This window comes from Chelonia mydas, chromosome 3 (genome assembly GCF_015237465.2).
Source record: "Chelonia mydas isolate rCheMyd1 chromosome 3, rCheMyd1.pri.v2, whole genome shotgun sequence".
Classification (NCBI taxonomy): domain Eukaryota; kingdom Metazoa; phylum Chordata; order Testudines; family Cheloniidae; genus Chelonia; species Chelonia mydas.
Window position 1 is genome coordinate 196,652,189 of NC_057851.1, and position 8,680 is coordinate 196,660,868.

Consider the following 8,680-nt stretch of genomic DNA (forward strand, 5'->3'; position numbering starts at 1 on the left):
ACGTAGAGACTGTCCGGTTTCGCCAATGTACATGGCAGAGTGGCGCACATGCAAAAGTGATGTACCCTGCTGGTATTAATAACGATGAATGAGTATCACTAGCCCCTGGCTTTATACAGAGGTTGATTGCAAAATGAGATTTTCACTATGCACGGAAAATAGGGATTTACTGGTGATTGTTTCTGTAAGTCTGGATAAACTTGTGTATGTGTATATTTGACAGCAATGTAATACATTATAGCCTCAATACGCTTTTTAAAATCACTTCCCATAATAAATGACAGCTTACAATGTGAATGTCTAAATGACAGCTTTGCTCACTGGGACAGAAATGGTTACTTACCTTCATTCTCTCCCCATCCCCATCGTCCATCCCCCACCGCTGGTAATGTTCACCTCTGTCTTGCTCAAGGATGGAGGCTGAGACAAGAACTTGTAGATCAGCAGCTCTTCTCCTCACTTGGCTGAAATGGTCTGTGTTGAGCAACATAAAGCACTTCATTTCCCTTTAGGGACTCAGCGTGCTGTCAGCTCCAGCTTAAAGCAAGAGCTAAAAACTAAACCCATGTGTCCTGAATAGGAATGCAAAGTATTAGGCCTCCAAGCTAGTCCCAGAAAAGTCTGAGCAATGCTATATATCCCAGAGACAATTATCACGCAATTCCCCCCTCCCCTCCCCTCAGCTGAACTCAACTGATTTGAGATGTACAGGTTCAAGACAGCAGGTCAGGTTCTCAGCTAAAGCGCCCTTGATTTCAATGAAGAGATTAGTTCTGATTCCAGTTGAACAATACAGATTTACACCAAATGCAAATCTGGCCCTTCATTAATTAAATAGCAGCTAGCCCAAAATGGGCCAGTGCCTCAGCTGCTGTAAATCAACATGGTTCCACTGAAGTCTGACGTCAGTGAAGTGACACTGGCCCAAATGTATGTATTTAGGGTTATAGAGCTGCTATCTGATGCTGTAGGTGCTTATCAAATTGCATTTAGAAATACCACACACCCAATACTGTTTCAATGCAGAGACCATGCAGAGCCTATAAAAAGTATAAGTAACGTTGATCACTTTTATAAATCAGTTTATATAAAATGTTATTTACAGTCAATACTCAAAATATATTTCCGTTATCTGTTTAAGTACAAAGTCTGTAAACATTTAAAAGATGACAAAAAAACCACTCCAAAACCCTAATGTTTATATAAGAGAGGAAATTAGCAGGGGTTTGACAACTGATTTGGATAATATTAGAACTGGTCTGAACCTCAAAATGAATCTGGCCATTTCTGAAGTTGGAAGAGTTTTGTTTGTTACTTTCACTTTCTGATTCAGGCAAAGACTTAAGCACATGCTTCACTTCACTCACTGTGGGCAGTCCTGTTTTATCTCTCTAAGGGTACATCACTTTTGCGTGTGAGAGCCTGATAACACCCTGGTGGGGTAGGGCAATGGTATTCTCTCCTTTTTACAAATGGGGAATGGAGGCACACAGAGACCAAGTGAGTTGCTCAAGGTCACACAGGAAGTCTGTGGCAGAGCAGGGAAATGAACGCTCCCAAATCTCAGACTAGCACCGTAACTGTCAGACCATGCTCCCTCTCTGAAGCCTATGCGCTGTGAGTAATCCTGTTAAGTTAAGCACATTCTTTAATCTTTCCAGAATCCAGGCCTTCACCTCTGAGAGGCCTATAAGGCACTGAAATACTATGGGACGAGCTATTCTGATGTACTTCCTGCTGGGCAATAACCAGGATATTCTGAAACTCTCATAAGTAAGTTTTGCCCGCAAAAGTCTTCCAGCTCAGGGTCCAGCTCAGTGCAGTCTGGACAAGTTTTGGACAAACACACTCTCCTTTCTAAATCTTTCCAAACCTTGCACTAATAATCACTGTAAATATTTGTGCAGCTCTTCTCTTTAATCAGTAATCACTTCCTTGATCCTCCACAAGGGGGAGCTGTAGACTTTGGAAACAGCCAATGATCTTTACTCTAGTAGAGCAGTGTAATATAGTTATGCTGTCCTATATATAATCATTTTGGGGTTATAAGCAGGTTTCTCAACTGCACAGTATAATCATACATTCCTCACACGTGAGACTGAAATATATAAGAGATGAAAGGATACTTGCTCTAGACTCAGGGGGTAGGGACTGGGAGTGGCTGGCTCATTACAGAAGCAGCTTTGCCTCTCCTGGAATTGACACCTCCTCATCTCTTATGGGGAGTGGACTACATCCACCCTGATCGAATTGGCCCTGTCAACACTGGTTCTCCACCTGTGAGGTAACTCCCTTCTCTTCATGTGTCAGTGTATTTATGTCTGCATCTGTAACTTTCACTCCATGCATCTGAAGAAGTGGGGTTTTTACCCACGAAAGCTTATGCTCAAATAAATCCGTTAGTCTTTAAGGTGCCACCGAACTCCTTGTTTTTGCTCTAGACTGCGCTGTATGGCAGGGGATGTCTCTCTTCGGTTTCACAGAGAATTTTCAGGCATCATATATTTCCCAGTGAGTTGGGAGTTTTATCTTCGCTGGCAGCTCGTTGACACGCAGGTGCTCTCATAGCTTGCTAGACCCCCAGACAGGCAGGAAAGAGATAGTGCCAAATTCACAATCTAGAGAGGAGAATGGAGGAGATCAATAAGAATTTATCCTCCACTGACCAGTTCTCAGAAGGAATGCAGTGTGTGAGGCTAGTCAAGTAGGAAAGGGTGGCTAAGGAAGTAGATTAATTAAATGGTAAAGCAGCCAAGGGTGAAAATATCCCAGAAAGGAAATAGAGAGTCAGTTGTAATAGTACCCTTACGGACCAAATTTATTCCTGGTATAACTCCACTGAAGCTTCTGACATTACACCACGGTGGAATGTGACCCTATGCATTTGTAGTGCCTTTGAGTAGTAAAGGGCTTTAAAATGCATTTTTCAAAGAATTGGAATTGATGGGATTTAAGCATGTGCTTAAACGCTCTCCTGAACAGGGATGCTTCCCAGAACCGGGGCCGGAATGACAACAGAGCAACCTTAACTCTGACCCCAAAATAAATACTACTCTTTCAGCAGCAGTCTTAAAATATATATTCAACACAAAACCCCAATGAAATAAACCCCATAAAATTATTTAACTGCATATTGATCTGCCTGAAATGCAAGTCTACATAATACATACAAGTATGTATCATTTTACCATACATCAACAATGCTCTACCCTTTTCCTATCATGCTACATATACATTATTCTCAGGAAAAAGCAGTTACATGTATTTTGGCAAAAAAATAAAATAAATAAAACAAGTCAGCTGCCATTTGGTAAATATATTAACTGATAAAAGAGAAATGTTAACAGCATTCCTTAAAAGAAGATACTAAGATACTAACATCAAGACAACAAATATACGTTAACAGACTTCATCAGTCTAGGTGTCAAAGTTAGGGTTACAGTTATGTTGGGATGAAACGGTTGTTTCTTTATACTTGATAATAAGCCACATCATCAGCTGGTGTAAATTGGCTTTGCCCCCTTGAATTCACTGGACCTTTGCTGATTTACGCCAGCTGAAGATCTGGCTCAATCTGTTAATGTTTTTTTAAGGGTATAAATACCTTAATGGGGAGAAAACACTAGGTATTAAAGGGCTCTTTAATCTTGCAGAGGAAGGCAGAACAACCGCCAAGGGCTGGAAGTTAAATCCAGACAAATTCAAATTAGAAATAAAGCACAGGGTTTTTTTAACAGTGAGGGTGGTTATCCATTGGAAGAAACTACCACGGGAAGTGGTGGGTTCTCCATCTCTTGGAGCCTTCAGATCAAGACTGGAGGCCTTTCGGCAGATATATTTTAGCCACACATGAGTGACTGGACTCAACAGAGGAGTAACTGGATGAAACTTTATGGCCACTGTAATACATGAGGCCCCCAAATCTATAAACTATGTGGGCAGTGTAAGATTTGTAATATCCTTAGCTATTCAGTTCTTGGGTCCAAGAGTTTGGGTTTTGTACATGATGTGCTTGTTAACTGCCATGTTAACACTTAGCAAACTGAACTGGGTCTGGAACGAAGCTTTTTGGAGTATAGATTGTACAGCAGCCAGCCAGGGCCACTGTGGCATTGCAGGGAGGAAGATTTGGGTGCATGAAAGCAGCTACCACAGCTTTCTGACAGTGATTCTGCAAAGGAAGGGCTGGTTGTGCAAAAGTGGTGGGGAAAGCTCAATACTTTCCCCTTGTTCTATTGAAATAATAATTTTGATATTTATATGTGGATATTGAATTAGGGTCTGATCCAAAGCCCACTGAAGTCAGTAGAAAGACTCCCACTGACTCTAAGGGGCTTTGGATCAGGCATTTTGGACAAGCTCTTTTAGAATGAACTTGGATCAATTACAGACATTGCCTGATAGGCTTGGTCGGGGTAGAGGGCATGGAGCATCGTCTCTAAGCCGCGTGAGTTACTGAAGCAATTCAGCATTTTCCCATACCATTTTCCTTTTGAGATCATTCCTTTCTGACACTAAATATCCCCAAGGCTGCAGAACGCATTCCGCTAACTTAATTCACTACAATCTTGATACCAGTTTGATAAGTGGGGTGGAACGTGGATGGAAAATGAAATGTAACAAATGTATCGGGGGTGATTTCCTTTTGTGATCAAATAAATCCCCAGAACAGCCCAGCTTCTGCAAGCCCTTGTTTACTGTACATATTACACTGTTGTCCTGTTGTAAACTTCTGTTTCCCTCTGTATTTTACAGTAGCAAAATCTTTTAACCTTTACCAGGCCAGGCACGAAAATCATTAGTCAGCTTTGAAAATGGAGGCCTAAATCCCTTCTATCGTATGCTGTGAGGTGCTTTAGGTCACGGCATTCTTTCAGATATGTGAAGCACATTTTCCCTTTCTACGCAAATGTCTCTTTTCTCACCAGGCTGCCGAGAACAATGGCATGAAGAGAACTGAAAGTATTAACCAAAAAAAGTAAACAGGTTTAGATATGCCAAGAACATAACATTTGTTGAGACACCTGGGTCCTAAAGCAGCCTTTGAATATATTTGAACAGGCATCGTTTCCTGAACGGTTGCCAAAAAGGACAGCAATCTTTTTCCCCCCCAAAGAGCTTCACCCACTGCAATAATAAATGATATCTCAGGGGGCAGGCTGGGTTGTTCACTTTGGACGTTGCTTTGTTTTAAATTGAGTGATGCTACAGGGTGAAGAAAAGTGAGGCTGACTCAGATCACAGCCGGATGTATCTTTGACTAATCACTTAGGCTTTTAATTTGAATGGGTTATTAGAAAGTCATGAATTCCTCTGATTTCAAAACTTCCAGAGCTGCGTGGGCAGGTATATGTGTTAATACCTAGATCTTACACAGTAGATCTCACAGCACTTTACGAAGAAGAACAGTACCATTATCCCCATTTTACAGAAGGGGAAATAGAGGCACAGAGGGGGCGAAGTGACTTGCCGAAGGTCACTCTACAGGGTGCTGGCAGAGTAAGGAATAGAAGCCAATAGCAGAAAGAACACTCTGTATTCTATAACTCAGGAAAATTGCCAAACTATGATAATTATTGAAATTCAGGTCATAGGGCACCTTGGCACATAGTGATACCCTCTTGGTGTGCATGTTAGACTGTCACTAATGGAAGTTTTGCATACATAGCAATTTCAGAATTCATTCCTTACAAACTGCTAGGAGAAGCCATTCCAAGTCTGATTTCTACCATTCAGGCAGCTTGGGCCCCATTCTTACTGGGCACCCAGGCCCTAATTAAAGATGCGGGGCAGGGCGGCGAAAATCCAGTCACTTATTCAGGGATCTAAATAAGATTCTAGGAGTCTCACTTTAGGCTCCCCTTTCTGAAAGCCTCGCCTGGCATTTTCAAAGGAGCCTATGCCAGTTTGGCACTGAAAACCCGTTGAGTTTCATTAGGCATGTGGGTGCCTAACTCCCCTGTGTTCCTTTGAAAATCTCAGCCTCAGCTTTAAATTCTACATTCCCTCAAGGGTTGGTGTCCCCACTTTATGTAGTATAATGGAGCAAGCTATTTGTCATTTATATGTTCAGTTAGGCCTTGATCCAGCCTTGAACATGTACTTAACTTTAAGCATATGAGCAAACCCACAGAATGCCCTGGGGCACCTGGTGATTACATTTAAGCCCATGCTTACATGCTTTGCTGGATCAGGGCATTGGTGAGGGATGGAGAGGTCTTTGTTTCTGTTTTACACATTTTGCGGGGAGGGAAGGGTAATTTAGTGTTTGACAGCCGGATAGCACTGAAACCGAAGGTCTCCATTTATCGTCATGGCTGGCACGTGTTCCTTGTAGGAAGTGATGCCTTTCCTGCTCATTTACACTTGCTAAAATAAATGTAATGCAATCAGGAGTGAAAAAGTTGGTGGGTTTTTTTCTCCTTTCTTGTATATATAAAGCCAAATCAGATGCAAAGCGCAAATTAACGTTAGCACATCATCTCAGCCAAAAGAAATAAGACAAAAATCATAGCTATTCTTAACGAAAGTGGAAATCTAATATCCTGCCAATTGTACAGCTCTGACCTATTTTACTACTAAGAATCACAGCTACGTAGGGCAGGAAGGGATCTTGAGAGGTCGTCTAATCCATCTCCCCTGTGCTGAGGCAAGACCAAGCCTACCTAATCCATCCCTGACAGGTAGATGTCTAACCTGTTCTTAACCGCCAGTGATAGGGATTCTTCAGTTTTGGGTAAGATATTTGTTAAAGCAACAAATCATCTGGGGACAGTGGTGCCAGACCTGCTCTTACCTGAGCCCAACTGTTGACTAAAGGAAACAGATTTAAAGAGACTAGCTAAATCATTAGGGCATTTTCTGATTTAGGCCCAGACCCTGGAAACCATTACTCACTTGGGTACCCCTTTAATGGACGAGTACCATTGGCTTCACTGGGACTGCCCATATGAGGAAGGATTGCTCGCACGAGTCTCTCGCTATGTCTACGCTGCAACTAAAAACCACCACTGGCTGGCCCGTGCCAGCTGACTTGGGCTTGCAGGGCTTGGGCTAACAGACTGCTTAACTGCAGTGTAGACATGAGAACTCAGGCTGGTGTCCGGGCTCCAGGACCCTGCAAGGTAAAAGGGTACCAGAGCCCAGGCTGCAGCCCAAGTCCGAGTGCAATTCAACAGGCCCTTAGCTGAACCCTGTGAGCCTGAGTCAGCTGGCACAGGCCAGCTGCGGGTTTCCAATTGCAGTGCAGACATGCCCTCTAGCTCTAAATGTATTAGATTGCAGACTGTGTTTACAGGGATGGCTGAACTTTCTGTGGATACCCAGAAGGGGGCATTGTACTACATAATTCAAAACCCATTGAAATTCAAGGAAAATCTCCTGTGGAGTTCAGTGGGTTTTGGATGGATCCTGAATGAGAAGTCAGCACTTACAGTGGGCCTGTACCGTCTCCTCATGAAGATCCTTCTGCCACAGTCCCATTGCAGGGACTGGGCTGGCTCTCCTGTGGAGACAGATGCACATCTCCAGGGATTTGTGTGGATTTTTGTGGGAGGACAAGACCAACCACACGGAGACCCTGTGCCTCCATACGAGACCTGGCTGCCAAAATCCCCAGGGCTGTGGCAGCGTGCTTTCAGACGACCCCTGCTACCATTGGCTTCTCACGGCTGCAGCAGCTCCCAGAACCTCTAGTGGGAGGCACTGTGGAAAAGCTAATACAGTCTGGGGCTATACAATCGACTCTAGGGAATCTTCACAGGGCCAGATGTATGGGGGACAGTGTGCTTTCCCCAGGCCCACCGTGCCTTCACCATTCTCTCCGTTCATGGACCCTTGGCCTGGGGAGCACCTTCCACACACAAGGAGGAGTAATAAACAACCACAGGGACCTCTCCATGCATAGATCTAAGAGCCATGATCCAGGCCAAGATTTGGCTTTAGAGCCGATCCGAGTATACAACTCATTACTGCGATCCCAATAACTTGGCAAAGGTTAGTAGCTTCTCTCTAGAGCAAAAGGAGGATGTCTATTTCCAGGGTGAATATATAATATACTTATATTCCTTTGCTGTTTGGTGGCAATATATAATATACATTAAAGGACAGCTGCATCTCCATTTGGATCAGTCCAACAAACTGAAAGTTCCCAGGTGAGACAGCACAGGGTGAAATATATACTTTAATTAAGATTTTAATTACCATTGGTATTTCTGATCCTCCTATGGGGGTGCAAGGATACTCTGAACCTGAATTTTTTAGCTGGAAACTGTAAGCCCTGGATATTCCCCACCGTTCATTAAACCTAATTCCAGCTACAGACACCACTCCCTTAAATAAATTATAATGCTGAGGACTGGGCTAGGGAGACTTTGGTCATTGCAGCAGCTCTGAATAAGTGCTGGGGCAATGTGGTAGAAGATCTCTTCTTTAAATTATCTGGGTTGAAAAGAGCCACTTTGTTTCTCCCAACTGTTGTCTCTCTAGCACTTTGTATTGGTAAACATGTTAACTAGAGCTGAAAACACGTTTTTTTCAAGTTTTTGGCACAAAAGCCAAAATATTGCGGACCGAAATAGTTCAACTCAGAAACGCCACCACAGTGTCTCAGGGAAATTCTAGTTCATTTCTATTTCATGGGCAGTAACATGAGATTGCTCCAGGTTTCTAAACCTAATCT